This window comes from Oreochromis niloticus, linkage group LG8 (assembly GCF_001858045.2).
Source record: "Oreochromis niloticus isolate F11D_XX linkage group LG8, O_niloticus_UMD_NMBU, whole genome shotgun sequence".
NCBI lineage: Eukaryota > Metazoa > Chordata > Actinopteri > Cichliformes > Cichlidae > Oreochromis > Oreochromis niloticus.
In genome coordinates, this window is record NC_031973.2 from 23048894 (window position 1) to 23060829 (window position 11936).

Genomic DNA, 11936 nt, shown 5'->3' on the forward strand with positions numbered 1-11936 from the left:
CCAATAGACTACTACAAGGTGCCCCATTACATAAGTGGTTTGTGACGCGTGCTTCACAGCTGTGCGCCCAAAACAATTACAAGGACAAACACCTTTTGACGCCACTTCCTTTTATTTAAATGGATACAACATGTAGTTCTGGTTCCAGCTCAGCATTAGTAAGGCTGCTTAAATTAACTGTGCTGAAACACCTGTTGTAGAGAACATAGCCAAAGGCTGCTTTGCTTCCCAAGTGGCGCAACAGAATAAATGAACCTTCCTGTGTAAATCCAGTAACTGAAGGGGTTTACTAAAGGGGGCAAAATAGGGTGTGAGCGCAATTGCTATATAGTGTTCATAGGTGTGGTTAATTTAAAGGTTATTTACTCTGTTTCCTAAATCTAGGTGCAGTCAGTTGAATATGGAGTGCAAAAAATAAATACCGGGACAATCAGCAGTAAACTCAGTGTAACAAATGTTAGAAAATCTCTTTGTGCGCTCCATTTAAAACCTCTCCTCCATATATTTTGCCCATTGAGAAATGAACTCTCAGAAAAACATATGCAACACAGTCAGATGCAAAATTCTGTGACTTCCCATCTCTTACAGGAAATCTTGTCATTGCATGAAAAAACTCCTCTGGATGAATTTAGCGTCTTTTTGGAGTTAGTTTATCCTCCTCATTATTTATGCAAATTTGAAAAATTAAAAAGTGAGTTTATAGAAGCTGACATTAGCTTAGGTCTGGTAACTGAATGTTTCAGCTAAAATTCACGTGTCCTCAGATAGCCCCAAGACTTGGAAGTTTTTTGTCACAGCGGGACACGCCGGTTTAATAAACTAAGGTTTAATAAAAAGCGAGCAGTTTACTTGGCTACAACCCTCCCCCCAAAAAGAATCCCAAACATGAACACAAAACAGGCCAAAGCGAATAGGGGTGAAAACTAAACTTAAACCTAAACTGGGAAAACTAAGACAATAAGACATGAATGAACATGAGTAGTAGCAAAAACTCTGTGACCTGACAAGACTCAATATGAATGTAGCCCGGGTATATTGGATGGGGCTAAGTTTTATTTCTAGTTGTGTATATATATACAGCTGAATAGTTATCTTGTTCATTTTCCTATATTTGTATTATTCATAACTTAGTTTATTGTTTAGGTGCTTTTATTGTGAAAGGGGCGGAGAGAGGAAAAGAAACGGGGGAGAAGGCAGCAGCCACGAGAGATGGGAGGAGAGAAAAGCGTGCGCGAGATGCGGCTAGCGTCTGCAGAGACTTTTTCCAATGGACGACAAGGATAAATCATCCCACGTCGACGGCTGAGTAACAGAGCGTGACTGTGAGGTGGTGCAGCCCGGACTGGTTTGCACTGTTGCCTCGGAATCACCTAGTTAGCGGCGTGCTAACTTGGCTAACCGGAGTTAGCCCTCAAGGCGGACTTCGCTAACGATCACCGGACCTGTACAGAGCGAGAGGCTACTAACTGCAGAGGCTGACCGATCAGGTTTGCTGCTCGGAAGGAGTAAGTGTGCAGCTGCAGGGACTAAGGGACGGACCTCTCGGCTTGCTGTGAGTTTGTGGAAAGAGACTGAGAGTTCCAGGTAGGAGCACCATTTTGTTTTCTTTTAGGACCGTCTGTTCCTACGCACACAAGCATCGATCCAGGCCTGCACCGAGGGGACTTGGGAAATTGGGGTGTGAGCGAGTGTGTGGGGCCCATTACGGTAACGAACTGTTTAACTGTTGTTATTGTTATAACTTATCATTGCAAGAGACTGTTTACTTTAATGATTTATTGGGTGTTTATCAATCCATTCAGTAAACCCGCTTTGTTGAAACGAAAGATCTTGTGTGTTATACGTGTGTAAATCAGGGGAGCTTGCACTGAGGGCAACTAAGTAAGTTCAAGGTAACTAGAACTCAGGGCGTACCCGGCTATAGTGGATTACACAGTCTGGGGCGCTACATGAAGACAATGGACAACCCAGCAAAGAACAGAAGGATACAGAGGACTTAAATAAACAGAGGGGTAATGAGGGAGGTGGAAACACTTGGGGAAACACAGCTGACACAAATGAACATGATGCCACCGGGGGAAGTAAAACAAAACACACTGAAAATGGAAACACTAGAGTCCTCAAAATAAAACAGGAAACATGGAGCGACGTAGACATGACACACGAGCTTGACAACGTGGACACAACACAGACAAAAAACACATGACAGGAAACATGACACATAACCAAGGAGACAGATAAAACAAAAACCAGAATAAAACTAAACTAAATCCTAATAATTACACAATAACTTATTATCACCAACGTAACATAAGAAAATCAAAAATACAAAATAATTTCAAAACGCTGAGTCACAGACCCACATACTGACATCTTTCTCTCACTTTGAGTGTTAGTTTCTGGGTCACAACTCGGAAACGTTACTAAGAGGCTGCGTTGTAATGTTGCTTTCTGTTTATAATGAATTACAATAAAGTGGTAATGAATATTTTTTCTGACTAGTCACATCAACAACAATAAAGTCAGTTAGGAAAAAAGAAATCTGAATTTATACTATTACACAAATTTTTTTTAACAATTATCCAAACAAGTACTTTCACCCTCTGTGTTTCTGCATGAGCTACATCTATGATATTAACACCTCGACAGACTGTCTACAACAATTTTTTTATTTGCTGTTTTTTGTTGTTCCAACCTAAGAGGGGCCATTTGGCAGGTGTGGAACACATTTTCTAGCGTGACCTGCTCTTTTGAATATTAACTTAATCTGTTAGCTTAGATTTCTAAATAAAATATGGGTACATTATGGAGAAGTGCAGTGCAGTTTCACTAATTGCCTTGCACATTAATGCCCACTGGTATAAATTAGCTGCAAACCTGAGTGGCACTGCTGCATCAGCTCCATTAACACATCAATGCCGAAACCATAGAACATTTGGTCTTGTTGGAAAAGGAGCAGCATGATGTCAGCATTTCTCTGTCCCAAACATGCTAAATTACTCAATATCAGGAGCCAATATCTCAATATCAAAGCCAGATGATTATTTGATTTTATCCATATATAACTCATTCAGATTGTCTGCTGGGACTTTTGGTATCTCCAGCTCTCTCAATGAGCAAACTTATTCACATTTTATATTGGGCGTAAATTTTCTCTGTTGGTCAAATTTGCCAGCGTGGAAGATTAGAGGAAGTTTGATTTTGCTCTTTTAAAGCTGATTTATTTGAATGAATGAGAGACCATCTTTTCATTATGTATCCAGTTCTCCTTAATACATCCATCCAATGGTAACTGTATGCAAAACTCCAGTCCCGCTGGAGTGCAGGCAGTCCCACTGTTAGGCAAACACCAGGTTACACACTGAGAAAAACGTTTTCATCATAACGCATTTTGACACGTCAGGATCAAAAAATGTCATTAACACTGATTGTGTTACATCAGAAACATGATTGGAGTCAGGAATTAATAACACATTTCCTTAATCACAGTCAAATTCTTTGTCTATCCCTTAAGCTTCTTGGGGGTACAATGGGTACAATATGTAATGTTAGAGTTTTAGAAATTTGTAAATTAGGAATTGACAAAGTTGCAGTAAAGTATTAAACACCAGCAGCAACAGCAACTCAGAGTCTGCACCAAGTGGGATCCTATGGGAATGAAAATGAAACCAAAGCAATGCCAATAACTGCAGTTCCTGGATTTGCCAGTTGAAGCCAAAGGGGAGCCAGTCCCCAACAACAACAACAAGGTTTAAATACCCAACTGAATAACTTTTAAAAGCACATTTATAACTTGGTACAAACCTGTTCTCTTTGAATATTGGCTTTAAAGTTAGAGGCGGGGCTACTTAAGTAAGTAAAATGTATTTACATAGTACTTCTCACAGATTAAAATGACAAAAGAAATACAAATTTAACATAATAATGTAAAAGCTAGTAGAATTTTACATAAACAACATGTTAATTTAAAGCTTGTCTGTTTATATTTATGTCTCTCAGATGGCCTGGGAACAACTTGGTGCTCCCCCGGAAAAGCCGGAGGAGGTGGCCGGGGAGAGGGAGGTCTGAGCTTCTCTGCTTAGGCTGCTGCCCCTGCGACCTGGCCTGGATAAGTGGAAGACAATGGATGGATGGATGGATGGATGGATGGATACATTTCAGAGAGTCAGTGGAGTCTACCTTGATTGGTAGCAAGGCCGCTGTAGCTGATCACTGCCTCTTGGGCCTCACGCCCATATCATGTTGCAACCTCTCGACTGTGTTTTTGCCGTTGGTGCCTTTTGGACCTTTGCATTTTGAGAGGAAAAGTTAAAAGTGCAGGAAAAGTAGGACTCCGGAGACCAGGAGTGTCAACATAAGGCCCAGGGGACAGAATCATTCCAGCAAAGACTCCAATTCGGCCCACAGGATGGCTTTAGAAAATGTGTTTAACTGTATTTTCATACGCTTTAGTTTTCCCTGCCCATAAAAACCTACCTTGTGGCCATTCACAATACATCAAAGTAATTCAGTTATAGATTTCTGTAATTTTACACACATCCTTGAAATCGAATTTACTACAGCAGCACTTGTTTATCATTTAGACAACCTGAGACATACAGTTCGTTGTTTCTCTAATATTAAAATATCTCACTGATTAAATGGATAGTTAAACTTTTTACAATGACAGAAATTGGAGTTTCACTTGTCAGGCCCTCTTAAGATCAAAACCCACTGTATGTGGCTCAAGATATAAAATAGCTTAACATGCCTGGCCTAGACAATCGACAGAACAGCAAAGTCAAGCTCTCTGTAATTTAATGCTGTGATTGGAAAACTTGCATTAGTTGAAAATATACAAGTGATTTACCTGTAGTCCAACCAGTCGAAAACAGAAAGGCACCCTGCTAACTTGAAAATCTTTTCTTGTAAAGACCTCATTTGAAGAGAGCACTTGTCAGAGAGACTTCATCATCCTCTAATTGCCTGATTTAGTTTCTGTGGTGAATTAGCTACAGGTGTTATGTAAATTTAGCAGCCCTTCCACTCTGTCATGGCTGTGAGCACAGTCTCTTTCTATGTTAATTTAAGATGATTCGTTGTTCACAGGAAGTGTAACCAGGGGACAGTGTGAAGAAAATGCTGTTGGCAGGGAAGTGTGTATGAAAAACTTTCAAAGCAACAACAAGGTGTTTACATCCAGAGCTTGAAAGCTTCTCCATTTCCTACAATCTCCCGGTGGATTAAATCTCTTATCCTGGAAATCATGCTATTGTCTTTGGTTTCTGTTGGGTAAACAGAGGATGTGAACAGCTATCTGTTCATAACTTGACCACACGGTTAAACAGCAGTCAATTTACTTTCTGATAATACTGTAAAGTGGTATTGAATTCGGTTATCTGGTTAAGGGAAAAGGAAAGGAAGAAAGACAAAACATTCAGCTCCGGAAATCTTTCAGTTTAAAGCAAATGTGATAGCATCTCAGCAACGGGGCGTCTCGTGGTTGACCCGGTCAGTTTGTCTCTACAAAGAAAACTCTGCAGGATTTGTGTTGTGTTTATTGCTCTGCTTCAAGTGTGGTCTGTTAAACCTCATCCCTACATTACCTTTCTCTGACCTTTGCTTTTTCAGCAACTCTACAGGCTGTCATACAATAACCACTCAAGATTTTAGACTCTAATTCTTCTGAAAAATATGAAATCGTGACAGCTTAGTTACGCTGCTTAGGTGTGATAACTGCTCTCTTCTGCATGTGAAAAGGTTGTATCTGTGTGAGTGTGTTGAGTTGGCAGTAGACCTGAGATGCTCCGGAAGGAATAATTGCTGAGGAAACAGAGTTAAACAGATGGTTGCCTTGTTTATTTGGCTCTAAATCAGTGGGAAATGGTAAGACTGCTGCTGCAATCTAATATTTCTAACTGCTAACCTGCAGTGGTGAAAAAGTGAGTGACAGATGCACAGGCATCTCAACAGCAATGCTCTCACATTCACAACAACAAAGTCTACACATTTAGAAACCTTGGAAGAATTTTCCTTTTCCAGTTAGTTTACCAGCCTGGAAATAGGATCCGTCCATATTCTCTCATTTGGTGTTTTATTACTGGATCCCTGTATTTATTTGCAGTGAGTAATGCTTCTAGGCAGACCACATAGAAGTCAATTTAGTGGTCAAAAGTTCAAGTTTTTTGCCTGCCTATTCAAGAGAAAGCCAGGAAAGCAAAGAGAGCAGACATATATATATATATATAAATAAATTACCATTTTAAAACTTTCACTTTTGAAATGTATATTAAGCTTTTTATCTTGTACTAAAAAGGTGTTTTACGACAGTAATGGCTTTTTATTAGTCATTCCATCTATTTCCTAACCACTTATCCAATTAGATGTGTAGAGTAGATGCATAGCAGGGATCAGTGTACACATAACAGTCACAGTGGGGCTGAAACCTATGCCAGCTCTCATTACAAGTATAGGTTGCTTGATAGGTGTAAAATGGCTAACTTGCACTATAGGCTAATTGATGAACTGCAGGCGTAACCTGACGTCACTCATGAGCTGTCCACAATATTGGATGTGATAAATAGTTGCGATTACTTCCAATCACTCATGCATACTTTAAATAGAAATTCTCATTTCTTTTTTTCTCTCACAATGCCTATATCCTGCTGTCCAGTCAGGTGCATGTTTCAAGATTATTACAAGTCCAAAATGGGTGACATGTTAATGTCATGTGGTAACCGGTCATGTGTCTGAAAAACCTCTATAGGCTACAGTTAGCTAGGCTACATTAGCTAACATACCATTAGCAAATGTACCACAACTGGCATTTTCAACATTGTACGTTTCTGTAACTTGTCAGAATTCAAATTTATTAAAGTAGCTAAATAGCATGCTGATACTTTGTCAATAAAACAAAAGGTAGTTGGCCAGCCATGACAGCATAGCCAAACATAGGTGCATTAAAGTAAGCATTGCATTTGTAGTGCTTTTTCTTGGCAGGATGTCATTTTGCTGCTTGTAGTCTCTCTTCTTAACCTAGCTTAAACAACTCTTTCCCATATCTTCATAGTGCGGCTCATCAACTAACACATACACACACCCCACATAAAACTCACTATAAGCCTTTCCTTTTACATTTGTCACTTCTCAGCCCAATGCTGGGCTCAGATCTCCCCCCCGGCCCAATCCCTTTTTGTCCCCCATAAACCCCCCACCAGAGCAGCCAAAGGTTCGCCATCAGGCCCCGCCCTCAACAGAGCAATCGAAGTTACATTGCCCAGCCTCACCCCCCTTAGTTCCTCCTTACCACCTTCATGCCCTGTCTCCACAGTCTGATGTGTGATGTGTGGAGGGTCCGGGCTGCGAGGATTATGGCAGTGGTGACTTTTCCCAGGAGAAGCTGGGACCCTGTTTATTAGAAGGTTTTAAAATTTCTGTACTTTTAGGTGACAGAAGGAGACATGTGGCCTGGTCAAAACACAGAGCTGCACTCTAAAAGATCTTTAAATATAGTAAACATACCTTGTGTGCCACAGACTGCTCCCAAACACGAGGGGGCAAATAATACCTCTAAAACACTTAAGTTGACTTTATTAAACGTTAGATCTTTAGCTGGGAAAACATTTTTAATTAATGATTTAATCACCGAGCACAGCCTTGATTTTATGTTTTTAACTGAAACTTGGTTGGACCAAAGTAACAGTAGAGCTGTTCTCATCGAGTCGACCCCTCCTAACTACAGTTTTATCAGTGAGGCCAGGGTGAGCAGGAGAGGAGGAGGGGTTGCTGTCTTATTTAATGAATCATTTCAATGTAAGCAGCTATCTCCTGGAAGTTTTCAGTCTTTTGAATATGTGGCTTTACAGCTGAAGGCCCCATCCAAAGTTATGTTTCTTAATGTTTACAGGCCTCCCAAATACTGCACAGACTTTTTTAATGACCTCAGTGAACTGCTGTCTGTGATCTGTGTTGATTTCGACTGTGTAATTATTGTTGGGGATTTTAACATCCATGTGGACAACCCTCAGGACAAAGGGACTAAAGACCTGAGTAACACTCTGGGCAACTTTGGGCTGACTCAGCATGTAACAGAGGCCACACATAATAGAGGACACTCTTGACCTACTGATCTCCAAGGGCCTGAGCATTTCAAACGTTACTGTGTCTGATGTGGGCCTGTCTGATCATTACTGTGTTTTCTTTGAAAGTAAAATCTCAGCCCACACAAATATATCAACAGCAGTGATCACAAAACGGTGTATAACTGAACACAGTAGCGAGATCTTTAACCAGGTCTTCCCATTAACACCTGACCTGTCCAGAGGTTCAGTCAATGAGCTCGTCAATAGCTTCAATGCTAAAATGTTAAATGTAATGGACACTATTGCTCGCATTAAGGTGAAGGTTATCTCTGGAAGGAAAAAGTCTCCATGGAGAAACTCCACACTGGTGAAAAATGAAAAAAGAGAGTGTAGGAAAGCTGAGCGCAGATGGAGAAAAACAAACCTCCAGGTTCATTATGACATCTATAAAGAGAAACTTCACAATTACAACTTACAACTGAGGAGTGCAAGGAGGTCCTACTTCTCTGACATCATCACCAAAAACAGTCATAACGCTCGGGTCTTATTTTCTACAGTTGACAGGCTAACAAACCCTCCTGTGTCAGTGGCAGCTGAACTTCATTCAACCATGGCCTGCAATGACTTTGCCAAATTCTTCACAGAAAAAATCCAAAAGATTAGACAAGCAATTAATACATCAACAGCAGATCCAGGAAATGTACTGTGTCCACCGAAAAACTGTTTAAACACCATCAAACAGTTTCACCCTATTAACAGCAAAGACCTGGAGGACATCTTAGGTCAACTGAACAACTCCTCTTGCTGTTTAGATGTCCTGCCAACAAGTTTTTTCAAAAAGGTCACAAAGACTTTGGAGTCAGACCTGTTAGAGGTTGTCAACTTTTCTTTAATATCAGGTGTGTTTCCAGAATCACTAAAAACTGCTGTAATTAAACCTATACTGAAAAAGGACAATCTTGACAAGACACAAATGAATAACTACAGGCCGATCTCAAATCTCCCATTTTTAAGTAAGATTATTGAAAAAGCAGTTTCTCAACAGCTCAATTACTTCTTAAAACAGAATAACTGCTATGATGCCTTCCAGTCAGGTTTTAGACAGAACCACAGCACTGAAACCGCTCTGACCAAAGTGTTTAATGACATATGTCTGAACACAGACAGTGGAACAATGTCAGTCTTAGTTTTACTGGATCTCAGTGCAGCATTTGATACAGTTGACCACAACATATTACTCAAACGACTGGAGAACTGGGCAGGTCTTTCAGGAACTGTACTAAACTGGTTCAAAACATACTTACAAAGTATTTCCTGTTTTCTATCAATAGGTAACTTCACATCTGAGCAGACAAGTATCACATGTGGAGTTCCCCAAGGTTCCATCTTGGGACCCCTTCTGTTTAACATTTACATGCTCCCACTGGCACAGATTATAAAGAACAACAAAATAAACTATCATAGCTACGCAGATGACACACAAATATATATCACAATGTCACCAGGAGACCGAGGCCCTGTACAGGCTCTTGGTAAATGCATTGAGGAAATTAATGACTGGTTGTGCCACAATTTTCTCCAGCTAAACAAAAATAAAACTGAGGTAATAGTCTTTGGTGCAAAAGAAAAACGATTACAGGTCACCAGAGAACTTCAATCTATACACCTAAAAACCACAAACCAGGCGAGTAGTGATCGATACAGACCTAAACTTAGAAAAACACATTAAGACAATAACAAAATCAGCTTACTATCACCTCAAGAATATTTCAAGGATAAAAGATCTGATGTCTCAACAGGACCTGGAAAAACTAGTCCATGCATTCATCTTTAGTAGGCTTGATTACTGTAACAGCATCTTTACAGGTCTACCTAAAAAATCAATCAGACAACTACAGCTCATTCAGAACTCTGCTGCTAGAGTCCTCACTAAGACCAAAAAAGTGGACCACATCAGTCCAGCTCTGAGGTCTTTACACTGGCTGCCTGTCCGTCAGAGGATAGACTTTAAACTTCTGATGCTGGTCTATAAAGCTCTGAATGGTTTAGGACCGAAATACATCAGTGACCTCCTGACCCAGTATGAACCTTCCAGATCCCTCAGGTCATCTGGATCCGGTCTGTTATCAGTCCCCAGAGTCAGAACCAGACACGGAGAAGCTGCATTCAGCTTTTATGCTCCTTATATCTGGAACAAACTCCCAGAAAGCCTCAGATCAGCTGAAACACTCAGTTTATTTAAATCCAGGTTGAAGACTCACCTATTCTCAGCTGCATTTGAATAAAGCACCAAATCCACACTTAAGTTTAAATTTCAAAACCTACTTTTTAACTACTGATTAAGTGTGCCTATGCCAAGAGGCACACTTATTACTATTCCATCCATCCTCACCACTTTATCCGAGGTCGGGTCGCGGGGGCAGCAGCCTAAGCAGAGAAGCCCAGACCTCCCTCTCCCCAGCCACCTCCTCCAGCTCATCCGGGGAACACCAAGGCGTTCCCAGGCCAGCCGAGAGATATAATCTCTCCAGCGCGTCCTGGGTCTGCCCCGGGGCCTCCTCCCGGTGGGACATGCCCGGAACACCTCACCCAGGAGGCGCCCAGGGGGCATCCTTGTCAGATGCCCGAACCACCTCAACTGGCTCCTTTCGATGTGGAGGAGCAGCGGCTCTACTCTGAGCCCCTCCCGGATGGCCGAACTTCTCACCCTATCTCTAAGGGAGAGGCCAGCCACCCTTCGGAGGAAGCTCATTTCTGCCGCTTGTATCCGCGATCTCGTTCTTTCGGTCACTACCCACAGCTCGTGGCCATAGGTGAGGGTCGGGACGTAGATCGACCGGTAAATTGAGAGCTTCGCTTTTACACTCAGCTCCCTCTTCACCACGACGGACCGGTGCAGCGTCCGCATCACTGCAGCCGCAGCACCAATCCGTCTGTCGATCTCCGGCTCCCTTCTCCCATCACTCGCGAACAAGACCCCGAGATACTTAAACTCCTCCACTTGGGGCAGGAACTCATCCCCGACCCGGAGTGGGCACTCCACCCTTTTCCGGCTGAGAACCATGGCCTCAGATTTGGAGGTGCTGATCCTCATTCCCGCTGCTTCACACTCGCCTGCGAACCGTTCCAGTGCGAGCTGGAGGCCCCCACCCGATGAAGCCATCAGGACCACATCATCCGCAAAAAGCAGAGATGAGATTCTGAGGCCACCGAAGTGAAAGCCCTCCGCCACTTGGCTGCGCCTAGAAATCCTGTCCATAAAAATTATGAACAGAATCGGTGATAAAGGGCAGCCCTGGCGGAGCCCATCACCCACCGGAAACGAGTCCGACTTATTGCCGGCAATGCGAACCAAACTCTTACAACGGTTGTATAGGGATCGAATGGCCCGTAGCAGTGGGCCAGACACCCCATACTCCCGCAACACCTCCCACAGGACACCCCGAGGGACACGGTCGAATGCCTTCTCCAAGTCCACAAAACACATGTAGACTGGTTGGGCAAACTCCCATGCACCCTCAAGTATCCTCGAGAGGATAAAGAGCTGGTCCAGTGTTCCGCGACCAGGACGAAAACCGCATTGTTCCTCCTGTATCCGAGGTTCGACTAACGGACGAACTCTCCTTTCCAGCACCCTGGCATAGACTTTCCCAGGGAGGCTGAGGAGTGTGATCCCCCTGTAGTTGGAACACACCCTCCGGTCTCCCTTCTTAAAGATGGGGACCACCACCCCGGTCTGCCAGTCCAGGGGTACTGCCCCTGATCTCCACGCAACATTGTAGAGGCGTGTCAACCAGGACAGCCCTACAACGTCCAGAGCCTTCAGGAACTCGGGGCGGACCTCATCAACACCAGGGGCTCTACCACCGAGGAGTT

At 42.6% G+C, this 11936-nt stretch overlaps 1 long non-coding RNA gene across 1 annotated transcript; it reads left to right on the top strand.

Annotated features, from left to right (window-relative positions):
• Positions 1 to 1024: 1024 nt before the first annotated feature.
• Positions 1025 to 6221, top strand: LOC109203093 (uncharacterized). Its single transcript, XR_002063026.1, has 2 exons — positions 1025 to 1707; positions 4000 to 6221. It is a non-coding gene; the product is annotated as an uncharacterized LOC109203093 (long non-coding RNA).
• Positions 6222 to 11936: the final 5715 nt, after the last annotated feature.